At 52.1% G+C, this 15,327-nt stretch overlaps 2 non-coding genes across 2 annotated transcripts; one reads left to right on the forward strand and one right to left on the reverse strand.

The window, feature by feature from the left end:
* The first annotated feature begins 9,627 nt into the window (after positions 1–9,627).
* TRNAV-CAC lies at positions 9,628–9,700 on the forward strand. The gene has a single exon. It is a non-coding gene; the product is annotated as a tRNA-Val (tRNA).
* Positions 9,701–11,824: 2,124 nt separating this feature from the next.
* TRNAT-AGU lies at positions 11,825–11,899 on the reverse strand. Its single transcript has one exon. It is a non-coding gene; the product is annotated as a tRNA-Thr (tRNA).
* Positions 11,900–15,327: the final 3,428 nt, after the last annotated feature.

Genomic DNA, 15,327 nt, shown 5'->3' on the forward strand with positions numbered 1-15,327 from the left:
GTGCACAGGAATTTATTCAGCAAGTATTTGAGGAGAACTGCAATGTTAGAGAGAATCATGAACTGCTCAGAGACCATTAATGGAGAGAAGCAACAAAATTCATCAAACACAGAACTGGTTCTGACTTATTTCCTTGGTCTTAAAAGAGAACAAGGATCTGAGTCCCCTCCCTGTCAATAACCCCCTGCTCAGCCAATCAGGGTAGAGACTGAGGGCGGGAGGCTGAGGGTTCTCACCAGAGAGCCCAAAGGATGGCCCAGGTCACTGGTGGGGATCACTGCCCGAGCACTATTTCAGCCCCACATTTTTGGATAGACCTCCCACAGTGGGAGCTGCAGAGCCCTCCCCCGCAACACACACACACACTCTCTCTCTCTCCTAATGTTGGGAGGGGAACAGGAGAAAGAACAAAAGAAGCAAGAGATGAAGAGAAAGGAGGGAGGGAGGGAGGGAGGGAGGAAAAGGTGAAACAAAAATAACAAACCCTAATGTCCCCTGTGATTCTAAGGGACAAAATCTCAGGTGCGCAATAAACTTCTGCCTCCTTAAGCTCATGTTTTCCATGCCTAGAATTCAACTCTCACCAGATGGATCAGACTGAACAGGTTTCAAACCTCCAGGAGGCTCTTACCTTCTAAACAGGGACAGCTGTTTTCTAGTAAAATCACTAAAAGGGAAGGAGAAAACTCGAAAGAGGTTCCTCCTGGCGCTCACGTCCGTGAACCCAAATACTCTCTCAGTCCTCAAAGAGAGACCTGGAGAAGGAGACTTGCTGAAGCAAAGCCACAGGGGTCTCTGAGGTTTCCCTGGCCCCTCGCCCCGGTCCTGCCTGGCTGATGTCAGCATCTCTCTGTGAGGTCACCACCTCCCCCCCCACCTTGGACCAATAGTCTGAGGTCTTGCAAAAGGCATTTGTGATGTCACTGCCACACCCCTCCCTTGCTGGGCTAATGTCCTGCCCCTGGCCAGGCACTTTGGAGGTTTGAGCTGCTCCCTGTGGATCACCCCATTCAAGGAGCATTTGTTCTAGGCAGCAAGCCGGCTAGACAGAGAAACATCAGACGCTGCTCCCAATGCTACACTCAGTTTTTCAGAAATTATGGCCAGAAGAGACCATTAGAGCATCTAATCATATAATCATAGAATATCAGGGTTGGAAGGGACTTCAGGAGGTCATCTACTCCAATCTACTGCTCAAAGCAGGACCAATCCCCAACTAAATCATCCCAGCCAGGGCTTTGTCAAGCCTGAGCTTAAAAACCTCTAAGGAAGGAGATTCCACCACCTCCCTAGGTAACCCATTCCAGTGCTTCACCACTCTCTTAGTGAAAAAGTTTTTCCTAATATCCAACCTAAACCTCCCCCACTGCAACTTGAGACCATTACTCCTTGTTCTATCATCAGGTACCACTGAGAACAGTCTAGATCCATCCTCTTTGGAACCCCCTGTCAGGTAGTTGAAAGCAGCTATCAAATCCCCCTCAGTCTTCTCTTCTGCAGACTAAACAAGCCCAGTTTCCTCAGCCTCTCCTCATAAGTCATATGCTTCAGCCCCCTAATGATTTTTTGTTGCCCTCTGCTGGACTCTTTCCAATTTTTCCACATCCTTCTTGTAGTGTGGGGCCCAAAACTGGACACAGTACTCCAGATGAGGCTTCACCAATGTCTAATAGAGGGGAATGATCACATCCCTCGATCTGCCGGCAATGCCCCTAATTATACAGCCCAAAATGCCGTTAGCCTTCTTGGCAACAAAGGCACACTGTTGACTCATAGCCAGCTTCTCGTCTACTGTAACCTCTTGGTCCTTTTCTGCAGAACTGCTTCCTAGCCATTCGGTCCCTAGTCTGTAGCAGTGAATGGGATTCTTCCGTCTTAAGTGCAGGACTCTGCATTTGTCCTTGTTGGACCTCATCAGGTTTCTTTTGGCCCAGTCCTCTAATTTGTCTAGGTCCCTCTGTATCCTATCCCTACCCTCCAGCGTATCTATCACTCCTCCCAATTTAGTGTCATCTGCAAATTTGCTGAGGGTGCAGTCCACACCATCCTCCAGATCGTTAATGAAGATATTGAACAAAACCGGCCCCAGGACCGACCCTTGGGGCACTCTACTTGAAATTGGCTGCCAACTAGACATGGAGCCGTTGATCACTACCCATTGAGCCCAACGATCTAGCCAGGTTTCTATCCACCTTACCGTCCATTCATCCAGCCCATACTTCTTTAACTTGCTGGCAAGAATACTGTGGGAGACTGTATCAAAAGCTTTGCTAAAGTCCAGAAATAGCACATCCACTGCTTTCCCCTCATCCACAGAGCCAGTTATCTCCTCATAGAAGGCAATTAGATTAGTCAGGCATGACTTGCCCTTGGTGAATCCATGCTGACTGTTCCTGATCACTTTCCTCTCCTCTAAGTGCTTCAGAATTGATTCCTTGAGGACCTGCTCCATGATTTTTCCAGGGACTGAGGTGAGGCTGACTGACCTGTAGTTCCCCGGATCCTCCTTCTTCCCTTTTTTAAAGATGGGCACTACAGTAGCCTTTTTCCAGTCATCCAGGGCCTCCCCCAATCACCATGAGTTTTCAAAGATAATGACCAATGGCTCTGCAATCACATCCGCCAACTCCTTTAGCACCCTCGGATGCAGCGCATCTGGCCCCATGGACTTGTGCTCGTCCAGATTTTCTAAACAGTCCTGAACCACTTCTTTCCCCACAGAGGGTTGGTCACCTTCTCCCCATGCTGTGCTGCCCAGTGCAGCAGTCTGGGAGCTGACCTTGTTTGTGAAGACAGAGGCAAAAAAAAGCATTGAGTACATTAGCTTTTTCCACATCCTCTGTCCACTAAGTTACCTCCCTCATTCAGTAAGGGGCCCACACTTTCCTTGACTTTCTTCATGTTGCTAACATACCTGAAGAAACCCTTCTTGTTACTCTTAACATCTCTTGCTAGATGCAACTCCAAGTGTGATTTGGCCTTCCTGATTTCACTCCTGCATGCCTGAGCAATATTTTTATACTCCTCCCTGGTCATTTGTCCAATCTTCCACTTCTTGTAAGCTTCTTTTTTGTGTTTAAGATCAGCAAGGATTTCACTGTTAAGCCAAGCTTGTCGCCTGCCATATTTACTATTCTTTCTACACATTGGGATGTTTTTTTCCTGCAACCTCAATAAGGATTCTTTAATCCTTTAGAGGATTGGAACTGATTTCAGTGAAGGCACGTTTGCTAGGTTTTTATGCATTTGCACAGGAAAACATTGAGTGTTTCTATTCATTTCAGGGATCCCTATTCAATGGAACTCCTGAACATAATGGAAATGCCATTATTTTTGTTGAAGGAAGAGGTTTGTAAGGTGACACGTGGATTTGAACCAAGGACCCTTTGAACTGCACTTAAACACTCTACCACTGAGCTATACCCCCATGACTGCTGTGTAGGTAAGTCAGAGATCTTAAAGATTTTGAAGGACAGGCCCTGCCTCAGCGATCTCCTGTTCTGTTCCCAGACCACAGTGCTTTTAAAAATGGGGTTTGATTAAACTTATAGATCCATGTAAACACCACAGCTTGCACACCCACCCACATAGCTTCCCCCAGTGACATAGCTACCACCTCTCGGGGAGATGGATTAACTACACGGACGGGACAGCTCTCTCCCCTCCGCTTAGAGCATCTTCATTATTTATGAATAGGTGGGAAATAACCTCCTGAATGGACAGTAACCAATTTATCAAATATTGCTGGGTCTGCGTTCAATATGGGTACCTGGTCGTATTGGCTGGATTAGTAGGAGCATTGCCGGCAGATCGGGGGAAGGGATTATTCCCTTCTATTCGGCAGTGGGGAGGCCACATCTGGAGCATTGCGTCCAGCTTTCGCCCCCCCACTACAGAAACAAATTGGAGAGAGTCTAGGGGAGGGCAACAAAAATGATTAGGGGGCAGGGGACTTATGAGGGGAGGCTGAGGGCAGGGCTGCCCGGGGGGGGGGCAGGTGGGGCAATTTGCCCCAGGCCCTGCAGGGCCCCCATCTGAATACAGGATTCTAGAGTATTGCAACTTTTTTTATGGAAGGGGCCCCCCAAATTGTTTTGCCCCAGGCCCCCTGAATCCTCTGGGCGGCCCTGCCCCCTCCACCCCCTTCCCTCGTTCTCCTCCCTCCGAGGCCCCACCTGTGCTCCGCCCTCACTCCCATTTGACCACTTCCCACCCCGGCTCTTCCATTGCGGCTGAGGCCTGCTGGTCCACCTTCCACTCGCTCCTCTCCTCTCTGAAGGCCTCCTTGTGCCTCTCCACCCCCTACCCCACGGCCTGCCTGCTGCCCACCCCTCTCTGCCCCCTCCCCTGAGACCCGCCCTGCCCACCGCCCCCACCTCTCTGCCCCTCCCCTGAGACCCACCCTGCCCACCGCCCCCACCTCTCTGCCCCTCCCCTGAGACCCGCCCTGCCCACCGCCCCCACCTCTCTGCCCCTCCCCTGAGACCCGCCCAGCCCACCGCACCCACCTCTCTGCCCCTCCCCTGAGACCCACCCTGCCCCCCACCCCCACCTCTCTGCCCCTCCCTTGAGACCCGCCCTTTCCCCCCACCTCTCTGCCCCTCCCCTGAGACCCGCCCTGCCCACCACCCCCACCTCTCTGCCCCTCCCGTGAGACCCGCCCTGCCCACCGCCCCCACCTCTCAGCCCCCTCCCCTGAGACCCGCCCTGCCCACCGCCCCACCTCTCTGCCCCTCCCCTAAGACCTGCCCTGCCCACCACCCCCACCTCTCTGCCCCTCCCCTGAGACCCGCCCTGCCCACCGCCCCCACCTCTCTGCTCCCTCCCCTGACACCCGCCCTGCCCACTGCCCCCACCTCCCTGCCCCTCCCCTGAGACCCGCCCTGCCCACTGCCCCCACCTCTCTGCCCCTCCCGAGACCCGCCCTGTCCACCCCCCCACCTCTCTGCCCCTCCCCTGAGACCTGCCCTGTCCACTGCCCCCACCTCTCTGCCCCTCCCGTGAGACCCACCCTGCCCACTGCCCCCACCTCTCTGCCCCTCCCCTGAGACCCGCCCTGGCCACCGCCCCCACTTCTCTGCCCCTCCCCTGAGACCCGCCCTGCCCACCGCCCCCACTTCTCTGCCCCTCCCCTGAGACCCGCCCTGCCCACCGCCCCCACTTCTCTCCCCCTCCCCTGAGACCCTCCCTGCCCACCGCCCCCACCTCTCTGCCCCTCCCCTGAGACCCGCCCTGCCCACCGCCCCCACCTCTCTGCCCCTCCCCTGAGACCCGCCCTGTCCACCTCTTTCCTCGGTCATCTGTTGTTATTCCTTGAAACATCAAGGATGGAATTAAAAGCTGAGTTTGCTCCAGGGTGAGGAAAGAAAGGAGCCACCAACTCCCTGACAAATATCAGTGCCCCAGAGAAAACCTGCCCCCTGCTATTGCGATCACTGATGTGCTGGGGATATGGCAGGAAAGGGACTGTCTGAATGATCAAGGCAGGAAATGGACAACAATCTACAGCAACATCATTGACCACAAACACACACTCCTCATGCTCCAGCCAGAAGGGAAATGAGCAGGAATTCTTGCAGTTCAGCCATGGACACACTTACACAAGGGCACAGCAGTGTGTGTGTTGTGAAAGCTGGTCTGAGGAAAGAACTGGAATTGATCACTCAGTGAGAACAGAACTAGAGTGAGAGACACATCTCAACCCAGTAGTTGTGGCTGAGTGGTTAAGGTGGTGGACTAGAAATCCATTGGGGGTCTCCCTGTGCAGGTTTGAATTCTGCTAACTACGGAGACAGTTGTGGTTCTTTAGTTTCAAGGGAGCTGGGTCTTGTCTCACTCTCAAGCTGTGTCTACGCTTTTGGGTAATGCGGCTTTAAAGTGTTTTAATTAAACAGCTGCTGCGTGTCCCCACTATGCCCCTTGTGTCACCAGAGCACATCCACGCTAGAATCTTGGATGGCCACAGAGAGCAGTGCACTGTGGGTAGCTGTGCAACTGGCTGCAGGGTGTTTTGGGAAGGGTTTGCAATGCCTCACGGGCCGGTACAGCATCACATGATGCAGGTTTCTCTATCCCACCGTTCCATGGGCATCTTACTAGATTGCCAGCTGCTTTTCAACTGCAGTGTGCGTGGCGGGGTAGAGACTGTGTGTGTGTGGGGAGAGTGAGTGTGTGTGTGGGGAGAGGGAGTGTGTCGCACACTGTCTCTATGTTCAGACAGCTGCTGCAAGCAACCAGGCCTGAGGCAGGGGGAGGGGGCAGCCCCCACATCAGCCCCCGCTTCTCTCACTGGCTCAGCTCAGCACAGCAGCCTCTGTCACACGCACACACACACACACACTGCTGCTTAGCTCTGTGTCAGGGGTGCTGGAACAGGGGGTTTAGAGGGCCGTGGCCCCACCACTCTTAACTAGCTGTTAGGACAAATGATGGAGGGAGGAAAGGGGGAGTCTTGGGGGGGGGAGAGGCATTCTGTGGGTGTGGCCTCGGGGGGAGAGGTGGTGTGAGTGTGGGTCCTTGGGGAAGGGTTTTCATGGGAGTGCCACAGTTCAGACAATAGTGACCCCCCCCCCCACTGTAAGGAAGCTCCCGCCGCCCCTGCTCTGTGTTGGTAGCGCGGGAGAGAGCAGCGTTCCAGGGCAGTGATTTGCTCCCCGGGGCTCCACCAGGGGGGCTTGGGAGGCTGCAGGGAGCCCTGGGCCCTTTAAATCACCAGCCTGGGGAAGCCGGGCCGGGCTGGCACAGCGTACCCGCTCTTGCCAGTACCCCATACCGGAATGTACCAGCTTACGTTCACCTCCGGAAGGTCCTCACGTGGATCAATAACTGGTTAAAAGCCAGGAAACAAAGGGTAGGAATAAATGGACAGTTTTCAGGATGCAAACAGGTAACTAGTGGTGTCTGTACTGGGACTAGTCAACATATTCATAAACGATCTGCTAAACATTGAGGTGACAAAATTTGCAGATGATCCAAAACTACAGAGGATAGTTAAGTCCAAAGCAGACTGTGAGGAGCTAAAAAGAGATTTCACAAAACTGGGTGAAAGGGCAACAAAATGGCAGATGAAATTCAATGTTGATAAATGCAAAGTGATGCACATTGGCAAACATAATCCCAACTCTACATATAAAACGATGGGATGTAAAATAGCTGTTCCAACTCAAGTGAGAGATCTCGGAATCACTGTGGATAGTTCTCTGCAAACATCCACTCAATGGGCAGTGGCAGGCAAAAAGCGAACAGAATGTTGGGAATCATGAAGAAAGGGATAGAGAATAAGAGAGAAAATCTTATTGCCACTGTATAAATCCATGGTACGCCCATATCTTGAATACTGCGTGCAGATATGGTCGCTCCATCTTAAAAAAGATGTATTGGAATTGGAAAAGGTTCAGAAACGGGTATGGAGTGTCTGCCATATGAGGAGAGAATAACAAGACTGGGACTTTTCAGCTGGGAGAAAAGCTGACTGGGGGAAATATGCTAGAGGTCTATAAAATCATGACTGGTGTGGGGAAAGTAAATAAGGAGTGTTACTTATTCCTTCTCATAACATAAGAACTAGGGGTCACCAAATGAAATTAATAGGCAGCCCGTTTAAAACAAACAAAAGGAAGTATTTTTTCACACAACGCACAGTCAACCTGCGGAACTCCTTGCCAGAGGAGCTTGTGAAGGCCAAGACTATAACAGGGTTTTAAAAAAAGAGCTAAATCGATTCATGGAGGACATGCTCTGAGCCAGGATGGGCAGGGATGGTGTCCCTAGTCTCTGTTGGCCAGGAGCTGGGAATAGGCGACAGGGGATGGATCACTTGGTGATTCCCTGTTCTGTTCATTCCCTCTGGGGCACCTGGCTTTGGCTGCTAAGGGAAGACAGGATACTGGGCTAGATGGACCCAGTCTGACCCAGTCTGGCCGTTCGTATGTCCTTACGTCCTTATGCTCCTTTCATAAGATGCCTGGGATTCTGCCTCACAATGTGTCCCTGAGGTCTCAGCCAAAATGCCCAGACAGGCAAACGCTCTGGGCTCCTGAAGCCTTGGCCACCCACCTAGTGCCCTATGGCTCATCCCTGACCCTTGCTGCTGCTCCTTGCTGTAGACTGTGAGAGGAGCGGAGGCAGCGCAGGAGCCTTCGGGGGACACAGATCTGAGGCTTTGGGAGAGACACATTGTCTGAGACATCAGAGCGCTGCAAACCCTGCAGCCACCCCCTCAATCCAGGGCCTGTTCCATCCCTGAGTCTGGGCTGCCGCGATCCCTCCCCCAGAGCAGGGCGCCCACAGATTACAGCCTGGAAATAGGCATGTGCCACTAACTCCTGTTCTCCTTGACAGGGCCTCCCCTAGACCAAGTGCCTCTCCCAGGCAAGACGTGTCTTCGGTGCCCCCGCCCCATATGTTAAAATTTTGAATATCTTATTTTTCATTGCATTTGTAGCTCAGCTCATGATTTTGACGCACAATTTCGATGCATGATTTTCTCTGTCATATAAGATGATAAATTTGCAGGCTAGATTCTGTAAACCTGTATTTATTCATGCCATATACAAGCAAATAAAACAAATGCATTTTCTTTAAGCATATAGAAACTTTTTTATTTTGACAGTAAGTGAAATGTACTAACATCTAGAAATGGAACTGTCACTAGCACAGCGTGGGCCAGTATTAAATAGTGTTACAGTCGGAGACAGACAGCGTTAGGATGTTAACCCCAGGCCTTTAGTTGAAAGGTCGCTTCTCTCACCTTTCCCCCATGAACTGAAGCGCAGCATTAAAGAGATCCAAAGATTGGCCAATGGCATTTTAAAGTGCTAAAATAGCAAGCGATGTTGGTCTCTCATTGGCCATCAGCGACTGAAGATGTGGTTTAATGAGCCGGAGCATCAAGGCGAGGGTGGCTCTGTCCACTGCCTTCCGTTGCGCTGCTGGGCCCCAAGTCCCTGGTGGCCAATATTTGACGCTGGAAGAAGAGAGTGGGGTGGCAAGTGGCGGCAGGACTTTTGCCACCAGGGTCTAGCTGCTCAACTTCCTCCTGGTACTGCTGGCCCCCCGTCGCCTTCAGGTAACCCAGGAACTAAGGCAGGAACAGGGCGAGGAAGCGAGTAAAGCCGAGCAAGGAAGGCAAAACTGAATCTTGTCTTCATGGGCCGCTCGCAATGACTTCCTTTTTCTGTGCCACAGCTGACAACAACATCCCAGACAGAAAAGCAGGAGGCCAAAAAGAAACCGAGCAGCTGCTGAAGTAGTTCAGTTGGGAGCGTGCTAGACTAACAGGCTCGTCTATCCCCCTTTGTGCACGGGTGGGATGTTTTCTGAAAGTGCAGCAGTGCCTTTAACTGCCACGAGTCCCTCATTTCAGGCTATGCAGCAGGAAAAGGCAGCATGGGCTTCTGCACCGAGTTGGCCCACCTGACCTTTCATTCTTCTCTTGCTCTTTGTCAGCAAGGGGAAGAAAAAGAAGCTCTCCCTCAAGCTGGAGTCGCAAGGGCGACGTAAGGACGACTTCCTGAGTGCCCGCTCCAGTCCTCTGCTCTGCCAGCTGACCTATTGAAGGGCTGTCACCACTTTCTCCAGGTTCGTCCATTGGTCTGTGCCAGGGTGAGCAACAGCTAAGCAGATGGAGTTTCTGTAGTGTGGTGGTTATCGCATTTGCCTCACACGCAAAAGGTCCCTGGTTCAAACCCAGGCAGACATATGCTGGCTTCCTTTTGCCAGATCCCCTTGCTGTTCAGGAAGATGCTCCTCCTTCTCCTATTGGCCTGTCCGTGGGATAACTCCAACCCCGGCATGACAGAGGGTGCTGACAGCAGTGGAGAAAGCACCTTGGCATCAGGCTGGAGAACCTAGAGGAGTGCAGCGTGTCACCTTTTGGAGGCTTGTGGCTTGGCCTCCTCTGCTGTTGGAGGTTGGCCGGTGGAGGCCGGCTCTTCCTGCTGGCCTCCTCTGCGTGACTTGCCAAAGGAGGAAGTGAGGCAGGAATGGGGCAAAAGAGGAAAGTCAAGCTGAGAAAGGCAGGGCAGAAAGTAAGCACCTCATTGTGGCTAAGTGGGGTTAGTAGAGCATCACCATTCGTTCTGCAAAGCCGGGGGAGGTACGGTTGGCTGCTGGGAGGCAGAATCCTGTGCCTGCCTCTTGGCTTCCCAGGGATGCTCCTTGCAGCCCAGGAGAAGCGGGTTCTGGGGGGACGGAAAAGCAGCAATGGCGAGGCTGAGTGGGCTCCTTTCTGGCCGAGATGGTGGGTCTGGGAGTTGCCTGTAAGCCATAAGTGGATTTGGTGCAGTGAAAACCGCTGCTCCATTCTGGCTGACCTGGGGGCGCCGTTAATGACATGGGAGTGGGGGCAGGGCACTGGCTGTGAGCAAATGGGATCCAGGAAGCCCCAGCCTGCCCCTCCAGGGGCCGAGTCGTCTTCTTCTCTCCTGCCATGGGGAGCCCGGCCTAGAGCCTGCCCAGCATGCACTGCAGCTCGAGCATTAAGCCTTCCTGTGGCATAACCTAACTACGTCCTAGTGTAATAAGGTGTAAAGTTTAGATTGTGAATTTATCTTTAATTTCCATGGTAACTTTGCTCTTTTATGCCTACCACTTATAATCCTTAAAACTCCATTTTTCTGTAGTTAATAAATCTGTTTTATGCTGTACTTAAACTGGTGTATTTTGCTTGAAGTTCTTGGGAAATCGCAGCTCCATTACAAGGCTGGTTCATGTACGATTCACAGTGAGGGAGGGGTGGACCCTGCGTAATAAACTCACACTGATCAGGCTTCTGATTAAGGCAAGATGGTATGATCCAGGGGCGCAAGGCTGCAGAGCTGGGGGGAATTGGCGGGAGGCGCTCTATCTACCATTAGTGTTCTGAGTGGCTGGGAGAAGCATTCATGTAACAGTTGGATGTGTCCCTACCTGTGGATGTCTGTGTAAGTGCAATATCTGCCAGAGATTCACAGCTCCTCACAGCATCATAGTGTGAGAGGGAGCCCAGGCAGTAGGACACAGGGCTCAGGGATCCCACTGTTCAGGTTGCATCCCATAGATCCCATCACAGACTTTCAGCAACCACAGCAGATGTTCACTGGAACAGTGAGAGAGATGCCAAAATAGTGATCTCCAGGGCCTGCAGACATCAAACTATCAGGAATTCTGCGCACAGAGAGGACCCTGCAAGTGGAAAATGCCTTTGGAAAAGACCCTTCTGTCCGCAGCTGTGGTCGTACAGTGCTTAGTGCTCTGCGTTGTGGCCTCAAGAGCCATGGATGCAAGTTGAGTTACGGTGACATTTTCCTTGTCTCCACGTTTCTTAGGTGCCTCCTTCCAACACTTGTCAGAAAAAATGACCGGTTTCTTTCGGAAGCATTTGCATTGCAAGGCAGAGGCAGTCCTCTCTGTTTCCTCAAAAGATTGACCAAAAGGTGGGAGGAGTGGACACATTTGGCAAGGCACTACTGGGTGCTGCATCTCTAACCTCCACTTTACCTGGCAGGTGCCTCTGGGACTTTTCTCCCAGCTGCTCCATTTTTCATCAGTGACAATCAAAAGGAAGATGACATGACATCTGTGTGTAGACATCCCCAGCGAATCACAAGGACGTGTGGCGCAGGCTCTCGTGTTGCAGCAATTGCAGTTGAAGCAACCACCATGCTAATGCCAGTCACAGCAGCCTTTTCATCAACTCTAGGCTTGTGATTTGATTGTTTCCAATGCTTCTCTCCAAAGAAACCTTTTCCTTAGCAAGCAATTACTTGGATACCAAGGGAGGTCTCTTCTGTTTCCCGGAAAGACACAGGAAAATGTGAGCAGAGCAAACAAAAGTCATAGAACAAGGCACCACTGGGAGTTGAACCCAGGATCTTCTGTTTACTAGACAGGTGCTTTAAGCCAGCTAAGCCATGGTGCCTGCCTCAAGAAAGTATTTGCCGCTGTTCCATTTGATGGTCCAGGACAATACCTGCAAATTCCAAACTACAGACATTCCCCATTTCCCTCAAGACATGCAAGGAAGATCTGGCAGGCCAAGCCAGGATCTCCTGGTTACTAGGAAGACACTTCAACCAGCTCTTCCCAAAGATCACTATCCAGAGACCTTTAAACAGCCACTCAGGGCCGGCCTTAAGCCGATTTGCCCGATTCCCCTGAATCGGGCCCCGCCCCTGACAGGGCCCCGCTCTGCAGCGTCTCTCCCGGAAGCAAAGCTCTGCGTCTCCCGGAAGCAGCAGCTGTTGCTAGGCAACTAGAGACGCTGGCCAGCTGAGGCAGCGGGGGCCCCTGGCTGTACTTGCAGGGGGGAGGGGGGAGAAGGCACATGTGCATTGCAGCCTTCCTTCCCCTCCCCCTCCCCCACCCCCAGCACTCACCTGGAGGAGACGCAGAGGGAGCTTCTGGTCTGTGGCAGACAGGAATCTCTGCAGTGCACCCTTCCAGCGGTGAGTGTCTGACCCTGCGATTCCCCAAGGGTTGTAATATTGGGCTGGTTTTGTGGTTTACGTGGTGTTGCTGTTTGAGGGTGAGTCTGTGCCTGCCTGTGTCTGTTTCAAAACTAAAGTTGGGATCATGTAACCCAGGAAAAAAGCCCCGAGCCGGTACTTAGTGCTGTGAACTCCAGGTGAGAGAGAGAGGGAGGTTTGGAGGAGGAAATCAAATACATCAAGAGGGGAGAATGCGAAAGGTCTGCAACAGGGCAGGCTGAGACTTATCTCCGCCCCCCTTCCCCCGCAGGAGGGGAAACTGAGGCACTGAGTGATCAGATTCCCCTCTCCAAATTATTTGCAAAGGAGGAGGACGGGGGCTCCTGTCCAAACCAGTTCCCTTCCCATCAACTCTGCTTTCCCTGCTGCAAGACCGCTGTAGGGGATGAATATTTCCATTAAACTATGGCTCCTTCGTTTGCCCTGCAACAATGAAATAGACCGGCTTGGTGGGGGGGGGAATAGCCCCCCCTAAAGCTTTGTGGATATTAGGGTTTTTTGGGGGGGGGTGGGGGCATGATAATATTCTAGATCAATCAAATGCCCAGCTCAGCTTTCTAGCCATCCAGCAGCTTTAGGGCAGGGAAGGTAGGTGCTCTTGGTGCAGAGTGGTCGCAAAACAGGGGTGAATTTAGCGGGGGTTTGTGGGGTCTGCTTGAAATCCCACCCGATGCAGCCACACAGAATCACTGGCAGCGCTGGGAGAGGCCAGGAGTGGAAGCAGGTGCCCTGGGGGTGGGGGGACATTTGCCCTCAATCCTGGGCTCTGGGATGGACTAGGCTGGGTGGTGGGTTCAGTCTAGTCTTCCAGCCTGTTGCTCTCATTGGGGTTTGTGGTTTTCATCTGGCTCCACCAAAAAGATCAAACAAGCCCAGTAGAAAAGGGGAGTGAGAGAGGCGGGAAGGAGTTTGTAAGGGGTTTAAGTGACCCATCAGCGAAAGAGTAAAACCAGAGTTTGACTGGGTTTCCCCCCAGCCACCACTCCTGCAAACACTGGGAAAGGGGCAGCTCCATCCCCCACTGAGGCTATGGTGAGGGACAACAGGGGAGGAAGGAAGCCACATGGCAGTCCCTTCCCCCCAGCACTCCCCTCCAGCCCCCAAACTCTGTCCCAAAGCCTTTACCCACCCCTCCGCACTCCCTCCCAGAGCCTGCACCCCTCCACCCTTCCTGCACCCCACCCCGTGCCCCAGCCCGGAGCCTGCACCCAGCACCCAAACTCTGTCCCACTCAGCCCTGGGCAAAGCTCCTTGGTCTGGCTCCCAGCCCTTCTCCAAGGGTTGCAGCTGTCTGGAGGTGCCTGCCTTCCACACCTTCCTCATTCACACCTCATTCATTCATTCAATAGGGCAATTGATTACAAAGTGGAGAGAAGATCTTATTCTACTTCTAGCAAAAAGACATTTTTCTTTTACCTTAATTACACTACCTTAGGGGCCTGCTATAACATATTACTAAGGTTCAATACAAAGGGCTTGGCTACACTTACAAATTTGCAGCGCTGCAGCAGGGTGTGAAAACACACCCTCTGCAGCACTGCAAATTGCGGCGCTACAAAGCGCCAGTGTAGTCAAAGCCCCAGCGCTGGGAGCCGCGCTCCCAGCGCTGTCCGTTATTCCCCACAGGGAAGTGGAGTACGGACAGCGCTGGGAGAGTTTTCTCCCAGTGCTGGTGCTTTGATTACACTTAGCGCTTCAAAGCGCTGCTGCGGCAGCGCTTTGAAATGCAAGTGTAGCCAAAGCCAAAGTCATGTAAAAGTTATACAAAAATGCATAATGCAGAGATTTATCTACAACTCCATTGATTGACTGCTGTGTGCAGTAATATAGTGACCCCTGGGTCTTTGAATAAGGCTATATACTGCAGGGGGAGGGGGGGGGAGTGCAGCAGCGAGTCGGGGGTGAGCGGGTGGGCAAGTGGCAGGTGGGCACAGAGGTGAGCAGTGAGCCAGCAGGGGGTTTAGGGGCGGGCATGGGGGTTTCTGGCAGGGGAGGGAGAAAGTGAAAGGAGGCGAGTGGTGGGTGGGGGACTGACTAGGAGGGACGCAGCAAGTCAGTGGGGGACTAGGGGGTGAAGAGGAGTGTGATGGTGGGGCCGAGCGGGGAGTGGGTGGGTCCTATTTTACTGCTGTGATCTGGTCACCCTATCTGTGCAAGGTTTCAGAGTAGCAGCTGTGTTAGTCTGTATCTACAAAAAGAACAGGAGTACTTGTGGCACCTTAGAGACTAACAAATTTATTTCAGCATGAGCTTTCTTCGGATGCATAGAATGGAATACTTCTTTTTGCCTATGGGTGCCGTTTCTCCCCCCTCCCCCTCAAACCTTCCTCTTTGGCCCACAGCTGTTTTGATGGGGTGGCGCTGAGGAAGGAGGGTTTGTTTCTGCGAGGCGAGCGGCGCTGGTGGGGGCAGTGTTTCCACGGGGCTGGGCAGTGCTGGGGGAAGGAGGGGGCATAAAATAAACATTATTGAAGAAAATCAGTTGTACAACTATCAAAACAAATTATTTTCCTAATATGAAAGTGAAAATCTATAATTAATATTCTTTTAGAATGTGGTAACTTCTATCAATATGGGCAAGAGATCAAGAGATATTGGTAGAAAGTACCCAAGTGGGAGTAAGAAAAGAGCCATATACAATATTATGTAGTAATATATAATTTTGTTATTATGTATCTAGTCATGGAAAGTAAATAATACATGTAAGAAATGAAAGGTGGTTTTTTTTAAGTTTTTTTTTTTTTTTAAGTCATCCCTGCCGGGGCCCCGTCAAAACTGTTCGAATTGGGCCCCGCACTTCCTAAAGCCGGCCCTGCAGCCACTGCAGATGTTCACTGACAAAAAGATGCCAAAATGGAGC

Source organism: Mauremys mutica, chromosome 18, assembly GCF_020497125.1.
Source record: "Mauremys mutica isolate MM-2020 ecotype Southern chromosome 18, ASM2049712v1, whole genome shotgun sequence".
NCBI lineage: Eukaryota > Metazoa > Chordata > Testudines > Geoemydidae > Mauremys > Mauremys mutica.